The 14,719-nt window shown below is 41.1% G+C and overlaps 3 long non-coding RNA genes across 3 annotated transcripts; all 3 read left to right on the top strand.

The window, feature by feature from the left end:
• Positions 1-3,140: 3,140 nt before the first annotated feature.
• LOC121863978 lies at positions 3,141-4,351 on the top strand. Its single transcript, XR_006088528.1, has 2 exons — positions 3,141-3,355; positions 3,676-4,351. It is a non-coding gene; the product is annotated as an uncharacterized LOC121863978 (long non-coding RNA).
• A 5,265-nt stretch (positions 4,352-9,616) lies between these two features.
• Positions 9,617-11,126, top strand: LOC121863977. The gene is made up of 2 exons (XR_006088527.1): positions 9,617-10,020; positions 10,341-11,126. It is a non-coding gene; the product is annotated as an uncharacterized LOC121863977 (long non-coding RNA).
• Positions 11,127-13,182: 2,056 nt separating this feature from the next.
• Positions 13,183-14,498, top strand: LOC121863976. Its single transcript, XR_006088526.1, has 2 exons — positions 13,183-13,397; positions 13,718-14,498. It is a non-coding gene; the product is annotated as an uncharacterized LOC121863976 (long non-coding RNA).
• The last annotated feature ends 221 nt before the right edge of the window (positions 14,499-14,719 follow it).

Here is a 14,719-nt window from a genome sequence, read left to right as displayed (position 1 = left end):
AACCTTTTGTACCTGTACAATATAAACTATTTCTTATATAAAATGGAGTCAATTTTTTTTAGAATGAGTTTATCGTAAATTTCAGATTGATGAAATTAGATGCTCATCAATTTCTACTACTGAATGACCTTATTTATGTATATAAGTAATTATCTCAACTAGTTATGACTGTTCTCACATCTCAAATTAACAGTAAACAAAGAGTAATTAGCAACACCCAACACCGACAGTTAATATTGTCACATAATAATAATTTACGGTTTATTTACGAAGATCAACAGGCAGGAAGTATATTGTGTTTGTTTATTACAGTGTGGTGGTGAGGCGTGAGGGAGGCTCCCTTGACGGGTCCTGCCCCTGGTGACTGCAACCTACGCCTCACCAGGGGCAGGACACATTGCTCCTCTACTCAGACTGATCTGCCCAGGCGACACATGGCGAGGACCTCCTGTACTGTTGCTGCTGGTGACTCAAACTGACTCACCTCACGACGCACACAACGGCGTGAGGTGTTCCAACTACCACTATGATGTGACCACAGAGGCTACTACACCTGTAGTACAGCACCAACACCCGTGGTACACCACCTCCACCCGTGGTACAGCACCTCCACCCGTGGTACAACACCACCACCTGTGGTACAACACCTCTACCCGCCACAGTCCACACGGGTGGTGCAGGAGTCATGGGTGTTGTAGGTCCTGCGGCAGGTCTCCAACACCCCTGAAACACAGCAGGACTCCACCTCCTGCTCTACTCAGCGACTCCAGGCAGCCTCCATCAGGAGGTCCTGACGACTCAGGACTTGTCAACGAACCATTTCCCTCACCTCACCTTGTGTTGTTGACACTGCAGTATTGTATTACAGCAATATGTAAAACTAATCATTTATTGTCTATCATTCCCACAATTCATCAGAATGTTGTAATATCACATCATCACTTGTCAAGGGTGTTCATACATTACCATAAAAGTAAACAAAGTTTTTATCATATTTACATTTACCACCCCCCCCCCTTGGCTGTGATCTAATGGTTGTTATTTCTGACTTTTTATTTCTATTCAATTCAAATTTCAATAAAAAATAATATTCAAGGATAATTTACTTTAAATTCCTCCTCTTATATAAATATGGTCGACATTAAGATGAGAGACACTCGTGCTAACTTACACCTAGAGACTCAAGTGTGTTAAAAAACTATTATGAGAGGAATTAAATATAGAAACCCAAAGAAACAAATTCCTAAAAGAACGACAATGATGAGGAATATTAACTGACAAAAATATGAAGAGATTAACGAAACGAAACATGACAAGGAAATACGAAATAAAGAAGAGGAAGAGAAACGCAGATGAAACAGATGAAGTAAATGGGTCGAAAATATATCACCAGAACTAGAGAGATTTGAGTTACTTCAAGACCTCGGTAAAGTAAACCTCATGAGAGAGAGAGAGAGAGATCTTTAGTCGTGATGGAGGGAGAGAGTACAGGAGCTGGCGGTGGGAGATACTACTTTAAACACAGTATCGCTTCAACCAACTAAATTTGGATTTAGGCGCGAAATAGGTAAACATTGGTTTAGAAATAGAGTAGTGGATGAGTGGAACACGTTACCAAACATCATCATTAACTCAAATACGCTGGATAGCTTCAAGCATAGGTTGGATGGGTATATGAGCAATTGGGACTGCCCAGTATGGACCAATAGACCCGCTGCAGTTTCCCCCATTGTGTTAGGATGGTTGAAAATGCACCAAATTGGAAGACAAAGTTTATTGGGTTCTATGGGAATTCAAATTAAAGTTGAAAAATGGTACGGTCACCTGATTTAACGGTCACCTGATTTAACGGTCATCTGATTTAACAGCACCTGATTTAACGGTCATCTGATTTAACGGGCCACTGATTTAACGGTCACCTGATTTAACAACATCAGATTTTTTCTTAAAAGATTATCTGAAAAATAAAGTCTATAACGCCACAGACCTGCAAACTTAAGAGCTAAAAGGCAACATTCGACAGTGCATTAATGAACTCACAGCAGACACCCTCCGAGCTGCCATGAACAATGTACTGGCTTGATGCTGCAACGCCGAGCTGTCGTTTTGAAGGGCCACCATCTTAAGAGAACCATTTGTCAACATAAGTAATTAGAATTTTCATAGAAGAAACGTTTTGGGGGCAATTTTATGTAATCTCAACCATCCTAACAATATATGTAACCTATCTCTATGGCGTCATGATAATGGTATACCCTGTTATTTTTATATCATTGTATAAATATATTCCGGTATCTTTAAGTTAATGTACTGCCGGATCGCTGTGTTCCTCTTTAGCTTGACGTAATAATAACAAAGAGAACATAAGACACAAACAGATAACGAGGAGTATAAACAAACACACAAACGCCTTAGAGAACAGGGACACATCTTGACCCTGAGACCCACAGGTGCATCTCTGAATGGTCATGATAACGATGACCTACACATCTCCCCTATAAGACTTCATAATAGTTTCACCTATAAGTCTGTTCTATGTTTCAACTTTAATTGCCCTTGACCTTTTGACCCTTAAACAGCAATTGCATATCTTTAAATAGTATTGATGATTTATTTTCACTTTTAAATCGATCTATTCTGAATTATAAGACTTTTTTGGGGCACAAGGAAAATATTTTCATCAGTATTCTTAGCAATAATAACTTTAACCTTTGACCTCGCGACCCCTGGAAATTTAATTCACATCTCTGAGTGACATTGATAATGACCGTGAACTTAGTGACAATTTTGGGTAACAGCAGGAACTAGAAACAAGGCAATTTAGTAGAAATGGTTTGTTTCTCTCCCATTAGTGAGAAAGGAGTCACACACAACATGACTCAACCACTCGCCTGACACAACTTACACCACTTAACATACAAATTACTCACCACACTTAACACACTTTCTGATACTTATAAATCTTAAGTAACTTGTAGCAATGTAGAGATAGAGAGAAAGCGAGAGAGAATTAATACCATATTTTATATATAACTTTCATACGTCATCACCAGACACAACACTAAACGCCTTCAGGCAACAGGTGAGACAACAGGCAGGTTCATGTGATAAATAAGGACTTGGACGGAACAATATCACCTGGGTGACGTCACTGGTGACGCGCCACTTCACTGAGTCAGGGTCGCCACACAGCGCAATCCTCCCACCCGCCACCACCAGCCTTCCATTCTTACACCATCTAACGAAACTAGTTTGTGGCAGCGACGTACTCGATCACATATAAGGCGGCTCCCACTACTTACCAGACACAGTACAACTCCGACACCAGATCAGTGATGGCTGTGTCGCAGAGCTGGTGAGTTCTCCCACTTGTTCACACCCAGATCTACCTATACAATATAAAATATTTCTTATTTGCATGAAAAAGTCACCCTTATAAAGAATTAGTTTATCGTAAATCCCAAGTTGATACAATACATACACTTCAATTTCTACTAATGATGTCATTAGTATTGTAAATTTGTAATTGTCACAACTAATTACGTGTGCGATATCCATTTACCAGTAATTGGCATCACTTTTAATACTCACAGTTAATATTGTCATATAATAATAATTTACGGTTTATTTACGAAGATCAACAAGCAGGAAGAATATTGTGTTTGTTTATTACAGTGTGGTGGTGAGGCGTGAGGGAGGCTCCCTTGACGGGTCCTGCCCCTGGTGACTGCAACCTACGCCTCACCAGGGGCAGGACACATTGCTCCTCTACTCAGACTGATCTGCCCAGGCGACACATGGCGAGGACCTCCTGTACTGTTGCTGCTGGTGACTCAAACTGACTCACCTCACGACGCACACAACGGCGTGAGGTGTTCCAACTACCACTATGATGTGACCACAGAGGCTACTACACCTGTAGTACAGCACCAACACCCGTGGTACACCACCTTCACCCGTGGTACAGCACCTCCACCCGTGGTACAACACCACCACCTGTGGTACAACACCTCTACCCGCCACAGTCCACACGGGTGGTGCAGGAGTCATGGGTGTTGTAGGTCCTGCGGCAGGTCTCCAACACCCCTGAAACACAGCAGGACTCCACCTCCTGCTCGACTCAGCGGCTCCAGGCAGCCTCCATCAGGAGGTCCTGACGACTCAGGACTTGTCAACGAACCATTTTACCTCACCTCACCTTGTGTTGTTGACACTGCAGTATTGTATTACAGCAATATGTAAAACTAATCATTTATTGTCTATCATTCCCACAATTCATCAGAATATTGTAATATCACATCATCACTTGTCTAGGGTGTTCATACATTACCATAAAAGTAAACAAAGTTTTTATCATATTTACATTACCCCCCCCCCCTCTTGGTTGTGATCTAATGGTTGTTATTTCTTGCTTGTTATTTCTATTCAATTCAAATTTTAATAAAAAATAATATTGAAGTATAATTTACTTTAAATTCCTCCTCTTATATAAATATGGTCGACATTAAGATGAGAGACACTCGTGCTAACTTATACCTAGAGACTTAAGTGTGTTAAAAAACTATTATGAGAGGAATTAAATATAGAAACCCAAAGAAACAAATTCCTAAAAGAACGACAATGATGAGGAATATTAACTAACAAAAATATGAAGAGATTAACGAAACGAAACATGACAAGGAAATACGAAATAAAGAAGAGGAAGAGAAACGCATGATAAGAACATAAGAAAATAAGGAGTCTGCAATAGGCATGTTGGCCTGTGCATGGCAGCTCCTGTCAAGAGTTACTCCCACTCTCTATCATCCATGAATCTATCTAGCCTCCTTTTGAAACTTTCCAGAGTTCCCGCACTTACTACAAAGTTGCTAAGCTTGTTCCACTCGTCCACAACCCTATTTGTGAACCAGTTTCTTCCTATCTCCCTCCTAAACCTAAGCTTATCCAACTTGAATCCGTTGCTCCGAGTCCTATCCTGCTCGGATATTATAAGAACTTTATCTATATCCCCTTATTGATTCCTTTCACCCACTTAAATACTTCTATCATATCTCCCCGCACTCTTCGTCTTTCTAGGGAATGCAAGTTAAGTTTCTTTAACCTATCCTAATATGGAAGGTTTCTAAGTCCCGGAATCATTTTTGTCATTCTTCGCTGCACCGACTCTCGTGAATTTATATCCATTCTATAATAGGGGCACCAGAACTGGACCGCATAATCGAGGTGCGGCCTGACTAGCGCAAGATATAGTTGCAATAAGACCTCTGCACTCTTGTTACTTACAGTTCTGGATATAAAACCCAATACTCTGTTTGCCTTGTTTCGAACATTAACCCACTGTTTTCTAGGCCGTAGGTCCGGGCTTACAAGTACCCCTAGCTCTCTTTCACAAGTCGACTTCTCTAGGTTGATGTTGTTAAGGCTGTATACATTATAAGTATTTGTTCTTCCAATATTAAGTACGCTGCACTTGCTGGTGTTGAATTTCATTTGCCATTTTTCAGACCATCCCTGCAGTTTATTTAGATCCTCCTGTAATGCATTTGCATCCTGCCCTGAATTAATTTGCCGCCCTATTTTGGTGTCATCCGCAAACTTGCTTATGTCACTGCTGATCCCAGTATCTAAATCGTTTATGTAGATTATGAACAAGAGTGGGCCTAGTACTGACCCCTGGGGAACCCCACTGGTTACACGGCCCCACTCAGATTTAACACCATCTACGCTGACCCTCTGCGTTCTATCGGTGAGCCATGATTTTATCCAATTTAAAACTTTCCCCTCGATACCATGAGCCTTAATTTTTCTCAGAAGCCTCTGATGCGCTACTCTGTCAAATGCTTTGCTAAAGTCTAAGTAAATAACATCGTAATTTTCGTCATTATCTACTACCTCGAAGACTTTCCTAAAAAACGTTAGCAGATTTGTTAGACAAGATTTTCCCTTTGTAAACCCATGTTGAGAGTCGTAGATTAATTTGCTTCTCTCTAGATGCGATCGGATGCTATCTGCTATAATTGATTCAAGAAATTTCCCCACTACTGACATCAAACTGATCGGCCGGTAATTTGACGCTGATGCTCTGTCTCCCTTTTTGAATATGGGTACTACATTTGCCTGTTTCCACAAGTCTGGCACAACTCCAGTGTCTAATGATTTTGTAAATAAGTTTACGAGGGGTTCGCTAATCTGTTCCCTACACTCTTTCAAGACTCGAGGGAAAATTTCATCCGGCCCTGGGGATTTTGTTTTCTTTAGTTTATTTATCTTCTTAAGAACATCCTCTTTTCTGATAGTGATATTCTTTAATTTCTCTTCTTCCTTTTCCTTAAATATCAGTTCCACCTCTGGAATTTCATCGCAAATTTCTTCTGTGAAAACTGATAAGAAGTAGCTGTTCAATGCTTTGCTTATTTCTTCACTGCCATTTATCAATTCTCCCCTCCCTGACTCTAAAGGCCCAACTTTGTCCTTGACCTTTGTCCTATATACCTGGAAAAATCCCTTGGGATTCGCCTTGGATTCTCTTGCTATTTTGATTTCATAGTCTCTCTTTGCTTTCCTTACATTTTTCTTAACATTCCTAGATAGTTCATTATACCTGTTTCTGAGATGCTCCTCCCCTCCCTTTAATTTCTTATATATTCCTTTCTTTATTCCTATGTCATGTTTAAGTTTTCTGGTCATCCACCTTGGCTCATTCTTATTTGACCTAATTTTTCTGTATGGTATATTTTGTTCCTGTGCTTTATGTAGTATACTAGTGAATATATTATAGTCATGATCAATTGTTGTGTCATCTATGACCTCACCCCTTCCTACTGGGAACTGACGTGACTGTTCCCAGGTCACCTCACCTAGGTACCTTCTTAACCCCTGATAATCCGCCAACCGAAAGTTTGGGACTCTGACCATATTGTCATTGTTTTTCGTTTCCCAATTTAGGGTGAACCTGATTTCTCTGCGATCACAGATGAAGTAAATGGGTCGAAAATATATCACCAGAACTAGAGAGATTTGAGTTACTTCAAGACCTCGGTAAAGTAAACCTCATGAGAGAGAGAGAGAGAGATCTTTAGTCGTGATGGAGGGAGAGAGTACAGGAGCTAGCGGTGGGAGATACTACTTTAACACAGTATCGCTTCAACCAACTAAATTTAGATTTAGGGGCGTAATAGGTAAACATTGGTTTAGAAATAGAGTAGTGGATGAGTGGAACACGTTACCAAACATCATCATTAACTCAAATACGCTGGATAGCTTCAAGCATAGGTTGGATGGGTATATGAGCAATAGGGACTGCCCAGTATGGACCAATGGACCCGCTGCAGTTTCCTCCATTGTGTTAGGATGGTTGAAAATGCATCAAATTGCAAGACAAAGTTTATTGGGTTCTATGGGAATTCAAATTAAAGTTGAAAAATGGTACGGTCACCTGATTTAACGGTCACCTGATTTAACGGTCATCTGATTTAACGAGCCACTGATTTAACGGTCACCTGATTTAACATCAGATTTTTTCTTAAAAGATTATCTGAAAAATAAAGTCTATAACGCCACAGACCTGCAAACTTAAGAGCTAAAAGCCAACATTCGACAGTGCATTAATGAACTCACAGCAGACACCCTCCGAGCTGTCATGAACAATGTACTGGCTTGATGCTGCAACGCCGAGCTGTCGTTTTGAAGGGCCACCATCTTAAGAGAACCATTTGTCAACATAAGTAATTAGAATTTTCATAGAAGAAACATTTTGGGGGCAATTCTATGTATTCTCAACTGTAGTGATGGGTTGTCAGACCACAGCTTAATCTCAGAAACTCCAGACTTGACCCGACATTAGGGAGGTCAAGTGTAGGGTAACTCTCACGGTTGACCGGGGGTTATAAATCAGCCAGGCTCCCCTTCCCATGTCACACGGCCAACAAACATGTAAGAAGGCACCAGCCGACTCTCTCCCAATATACACAATATCCTACACCGCAGAAAGAAGTCCACACTTGACCCGATATTAGGGAGGTCAAGTGTAGGGTAACTCTCACGGCTGACCATCTGATGACTTTCCCAGAAGATACAACTTATAGTCTCTGAAAAAGTCCAGACCTGACCCTACATTAGCAAGGGCAAATGTAAGGAGATCCTTCGCCGCCCCCCCCGATCAGCTCAACCTGACGGCTCGCCTCCCAATATATAGGACGTCCTAGTCCTCCCTCAGAGAGATACCCGGACCAGAGAGAGACAGAGATACCCAGACAGAGAGGCACACAGGGATCGGAGGAGGAGGTCCACCACAGCCGAGTCCCGCTCACGGGAGGAGAGTCATGCAGGACTTCCCTCCCCGACTTCCCTCCGGTGTCCCAGCTAAGCAGTCGCCCTCCCGACACCAGTGTCCCAGCTAAGCAGTCGCCCTCCCGACACCAGTGTTCCAGCTAAGCAGTCTCCCTGCTAGGCCTTCCTCTAGGTCACGTGAGTGTTTGTCAGAGCTTTCCGTGGGGTGAGTTACTTATGTGGGAAGTGTATTCATTTCAGGTCCGTGTCCGAGAATCAGTGTCTAGTAACGTAATATGATGTCCTAGTAACGTAAATATAATGTCCTAGTAACTTCAATAGAAGGTGTTATTAATGTGTCCATGTCATGTTCGTAATTAATAAAGAGTTGTAACGAAGCAGTGTTTGAGAAGTCGCCCTTAAGACGTAATAGATGTGTATTGACGTAGAAGATACGATAAGTGTACTGACAGTGTAAATAACTATCACGGCCACGCTACCAAAATCCTCCTCTCTTTTATACTCTTATACTATCAATATTCTACCTATATGTAATCTTCTTCTTGTGAGATTTGTCTCATTACACAACCATCCTAACAATATATGTAACCTATTTCTATGGCGTCATGATAATGGTATACCCTGTTATTTTTATATCATTGTATAAATATATTCCGGTGTCGTAAAGTTAATGTACTGCCGGATCGCTGTGTTCCTCTTAAGCTTGACGTAATAATAACATAGAGGAGAGAAAGAGAACATAAGACACAAACAGATAACGAGGAGTATAAACAAACACACAAACGCCTTAGAGAACAGGGACACATCTTGACCCTGAGACCCACAGGTGCATCTCTGAATGGTCATGATAACGATGACCTACACATCTCCCCTATAAGACTTCACAATAGTTTCACCTATAAGTCTGTTCTATGTTTCAACTTTAATTGCCCTTGACCTTTTGACCCTTAAACAGCAATTGCATATCTTTAAATAGTATTGATGATTTATTTTCACTTTTAAATTGATCTATTCTGAATTATAAGACTTTTTTGGGGCACAAGGAAAATATTTTCATCAGTATTCTTAGCATTAATAACTTTAACCTTTGACCTCGCGATCCCCGGAAATTTAATTCACATCTCTGAGTGACATTGATAATGACCGTGAACTTAGTGACAATTTTGGGTAACAGCAGGAACTAGAAACAAGGCAATTTAGTAGAAATGGTTTGTTTCTCTCCCATTAGTGAGAAAGGAGTCACACACAACATGACTCAACCACTCGCCTGACACAACTTACACCAATTAACATACAGATTACTCACCACACTTAACACACTTTCTGATACTTATAAATCTTAAGTAACTTGTAACAATGTAGAGATAGAGAGAAAGCGAGAGAGAATTAATACCATATTTTATATATAACTTTCATACGTCATCACCAGTCACAACACTAAACGCCTTCAGGCAACAGGTGAGACAACAGGCAGGTTCATGTGATAGATAAAGACCTGGACGGAACAATATCACCTGGGTGACGTCACTGGTGACGCGCCACTTCACTGAGTCAGGGTCGCCACACAGCGCAATCCTCCCACCCGCCACCACCAGCCTTCCATTCTTACACCATCTAACGAAACTAGTTTGTGGCAGCGACGTACTCGATCACATATAAGGCGGCTCCCACTACTGACCAGACACAGTACAACTCCGACACCAGATCAGTGATGGCTGTGTCGCAGAGCTGGTGAGTTCTCCCACTTGTTCACACCCAGATCTACCTATACAATATAAAATATTTCTTATTTGCATGAAAAAGTCACCCTTATAAAGAATTAGTTTATCGTAAATCCCAAGTTGATACAATACATACACTTCAATTTCTACTAATGATGTCATTAGTATTGTAAATTTGTAATTGTCACAACTAATTACGTGTGCGATATCCATTTACCAGTAATTGGCATCACTTTTAATACTCACAGTTAATATTGTCATATAATAATAATTTACGGTTTATTTACGAAGATCAACAAGCAGGAAGGATATTGTGTTTGTTTATTACAGTGTGGTGGTGAGGCGTGAGGGAGGCTCCCTTGACGGGTCCTGCCCCTGGTGACTGCAACCTACGCCTCACCAGGGGCAGGACACATTGCTCCTCTACTCAGACTGATCTGCCCAGGCGACACATGGCGAGGACCTCCTGTACTGTTGCTGCTGGTGACTCAAACTGACTCACCTCACGACGCACACAACGGCGTGAGGTGTTCCAACTACCACTATGATGTGACCACAGAGGCTACTACACCTGTAGTACAGCACCAACACCCGTGGTACACCACCTCCACCCGTGGTACAGCACCTCCACCCGTGGTACAACACCACCACCTGTGGTACAACACCTCTACCCGCCACAGTCCACACGGGTGGTGCAGGAGTCATGGGTGTTGTAGGTCCTGCGGCAGGTCTCCAACACCCCTGAAACACAGCAGGACTCCACCTCCTGCTCGACTCAGCGGCTCCAGGCAGCCTCCATCAGGAGGTCCTGACGACTCAGGACTTGTCAACGAACCATTTCCCTCACCTCACCTTGTGTTGTTGACACTGCAGTATTGTATTACAGCAATATGTAAAACTAATCATTTATTGTCTATCATTCCCACAATTCATCAGAATGTTGTAATATCACATCATCACTTGTCAAGGGTGTTCATACATTACCATAAAAGTAAACAAAGTTTTTATCATATTTACATTTACCACCCCCCCCCCTTGGCTGTGATCTAATGGTTGTTATTTCTGACTTTTTATTTCTATTCAATTCAAATTTCAATAAAAAATAATATTCAAGGATAATTTACTTTAAATTCCTCCTCTTATATAAATATGGTCGACATTAAGATGAGAGACACTCGTGCTAACTTACACCTAGAGACTCAAGTGTGTTAAAAAACTATTATGAGAGGAATTAAATATAGAAACCCAAAGAAACAAATTCCTAAAAGAACGACAATGATGAGGAATATTAACTGACAAAAATATGAAGAGATTAACGAAACGAAACATGACAAGGAAATACGAAATAAAGAAGAGGAAGAGAAACGCAGATGAAACAGATGAAGTAAATGGGTCGAAAATATATCACCAGAACTAGAGAGATTTGAGTTACTTCAAGACCTCGGTAAAGTAAACCTCATGAGAGAGAGAGAGAGAGATCTTTAGTCGTGATGGAGGGAGAGAGTACAGGAGCTGGCGGTGGGAGATACTACTTTAAACACAGTATCGCTTCAACCAACTAAATTTGGATTTAGGCGCGAAATAGGTAAACATTGGTTTAGAAATAGAGTAGTGGATGAGTGGAACACGTTACCAAACATCATCATTAACTCAAATACGCTGGATAGCTTCAAGCATAGGTTGGATGGGTATATGAGCAATAGGGACTGCCCAGTATGGACCAATAGACCCGCTGCAGTTTCCCCCATTGTGTTAGGATGGTTGAAAATGCACCAAATTGGAAGACAAAGTTTATTGGGTTCTATGGGAATTCAAATTAAAGTTGAAAAATGGTACGGTCACCTGATTTAACGGTCACCTGATTTAACGGTCACCTGATTTAACGGTCATCTGATTTAACAGCACCTGATTTAACGGTCATCTGATTTAACGGGCCACTGATTTAACGGTCACCTGATTTAACAACATCAGATTTTTTCTTAAAAGATTATCTGAAAAATAAAGTCTATGACGCCACAGACCTGCAAACTTAAGAGCTAAAAGCCAACATTCGACAGTGCATTAATGAACTCACAGCAGACACCCTCCGAGCTGCCATGAACAATGTACTGGCTTGATGCTGCAACGCCGAGCTGTCGTTTTGAAGGGCCACCATCTTAAGAGAACCATTTGTCAACATAAGTAATTAGAATTTTCATAGAAGAAACATTTTGGGGGCAATTTTATGTAATCTCAACCATCCTAACAATATATGTAACCTATCTCTATGGTGTCATGATAATGGTATACCCTGCTATTTTTATATCATTGTATAAATATATTCCGGTATCGTTAAGTTAATGTACTGCCGGATCGCTGTGTTCCTCTTTAGCTTGACGTAATAATAACAAAGAGAACATAAGACACAAACAGATAAGGAGGAGTATAAACAAACACAAACGCCTTAGAGAACAGGGACACATCTTGACCCTGAGACCCACAGGTGCATCTCTGAATGGTCATGATAACGATGACCTACACATCTCCCCTTCAAGACTTCACAATAGTTTCACCTATAAGTCTGTTCTATGTTTCAACTTTAATTGCCCTTGACCTTTTGACCCTTAAACAGCAATTGCATATCTTTAAATAGTATTGATGATTTATTTTCACTTTTAAATCGATCTATTCTGAATTATAAGACTTTTTTGGGGCACAAGGAAAATATTTTCATCAGTATTCTTAGCAATAATAACTTTAACCTTTGACCTCGCGACCCCTGGAAATTTAATTCACATCTCTGAGTGACATTGATAATGACCGTGAACTTAGTGACAATTTTGAGTAACAGCAGGAACTAGAAACAAGGCAATTTAGTAGAAATGGTTTGTTTCTCTCCCATTAGTGAGAAAGGAGTCACACACAACATGACTCAACCACTCGCTTGACACAACTTACACCACTTAACATACAGATTACTCACCACACTTAACACACTTTCTGATACTTATAAATCTTAAGTAACTTGTAGCAATGTAGAGATAGAGAGAAAGCGAGAGAGAATTAATACTATATTTTATATATAACTTTCATACGTCATCACCAGACACAACACTAAACGTCTTCAGGCAACAGGTGAGACAACAGGTAAGTTCATGTGATAGATAAAGACCTGGACGGAACAATATCACCTGGGTGACGTCACTGGTGACGCGCCACTTCACTGAGTCAGGGTCGCCACACAGCGCAATCCTCCCACCCGCCACCACCAGCCTTCCATTCTTACACCATCTAACGAAACTAGTTTGTGGCAGCGACGTACTCGATCACATATAAGGCGGCTCCCACTACTGACCAGACACAGTACAACTCCGACACCAGATCAGTGATGGCTGTGTCGCAGAGCTGGTGAGTTCTCCCACTTGTTCACACCCAGATCTACCTATACAATATAAAATATTTCTTATTTGCATGAAAAAGTCACCCTTATAAAGAATTAGTTTATCGTAAATCCCAAGTTGATACAATACATACACTTCAATTTCTACTAATGATGTCATTAGTATTGTAAATTTGTAATTGTCACTACTAGTTAGGTGTGCGATATCCATTTACCAGTAATTAGCATCACTTTTAATACTCACAGTTAATATTGTCATATAATAATAATTTACGGTTTATTTACGAAGATCAACAAGCAGGAAGAATATTGTGTTTGTTTATTACAGTGTGGTGGTGAGGCGTGAGGGAGGCTCCCTTGACGGGTCCTGCCCCTGGTGACGGCAACCTACGCCTCACCAGGGGCAGGACACATTGCTCCTCTACTCAGACTGATCTGCCCAGGCGACACATGGCGAGGACCTCCTGTACTGTTGCTGCTGGTGACTCAAACTGACTCACCTCACGACGCACACAACGGCGTGAGGTGTTCCAACTACCACTATGATGTGACCACAGAGGCTACTACACCTGTAGTACAGCACCAACACCCGTGGTACACCACCTCCACCCGTGGTACAGCACCTCCACCCGTGGTACAACACCACCACCTGTGGTACAACATCTCTACCCGCCACAGTCCACACGGGTGGTGCAGGAGTCATGGGTGTTGTAGGTCCTGCGGCAGGTCTCCAACACCCCTGAAACACAGCAGGACTCCACCTCCTGCTCTACTCAGCGACTCCAGGCAGCCTCCATCAGGAGGTCCTGACGACTCAGGACATGTCAACGGCCCATTTTACCCTCACCTCAGCTTGTGTTGTTGGCATTATACAATAAGTAAAACTAACCATTCATTGTCTAACATTACTATAATTCATCAGAGTTTTATATAAACTATACACTTGTATTAAGTTTGTATAAAGTATATTGCCAGATGTGAGATTCCTGTTTTAAGGAAACAAATTTAACATTACTACATTTACCTCCCATTGTTTCTGTATATTATATGTATCATTTCATACATAAAAGAACAATAGAACAACAGTGAATAAAATCTTAATAAAAATGTTTAGATTTTCTCTCAACCTTTCAGTGACCGGTAAAGTCATCAAGTTGTTGTTGATGTGTCGAGGACTGGTGATGGAAGGTCTCTCTTATGATTTATAATACACGAGTTGACTAATTAACAAAACCACCTTTGATCTTTCCATCCACAAGAACCTCATTAAAAATATGATGGAGCAAATTACGGACACGCACCTAAAACACACTCTTAAGAACCTCCACAC

This window comes from Homarus americanus, unplaced genomic scaffold (genome assembly GCF_018991925.1).
Source record: "Homarus americanus isolate GMGI-L3 unplaced genomic scaffold, GMGI_Hamer_2.0 scaffold52627, whole genome shotgun sequence".
Taxonomy (NCBI): Eukaryota; Metazoa; Arthropoda; class Malacostraca; order Decapoda; family Nephropidae; genus Homarus; species Homarus americanus.
This window is presented reverse-complemented; position numbering and strand designations above follow the sequence as displayed.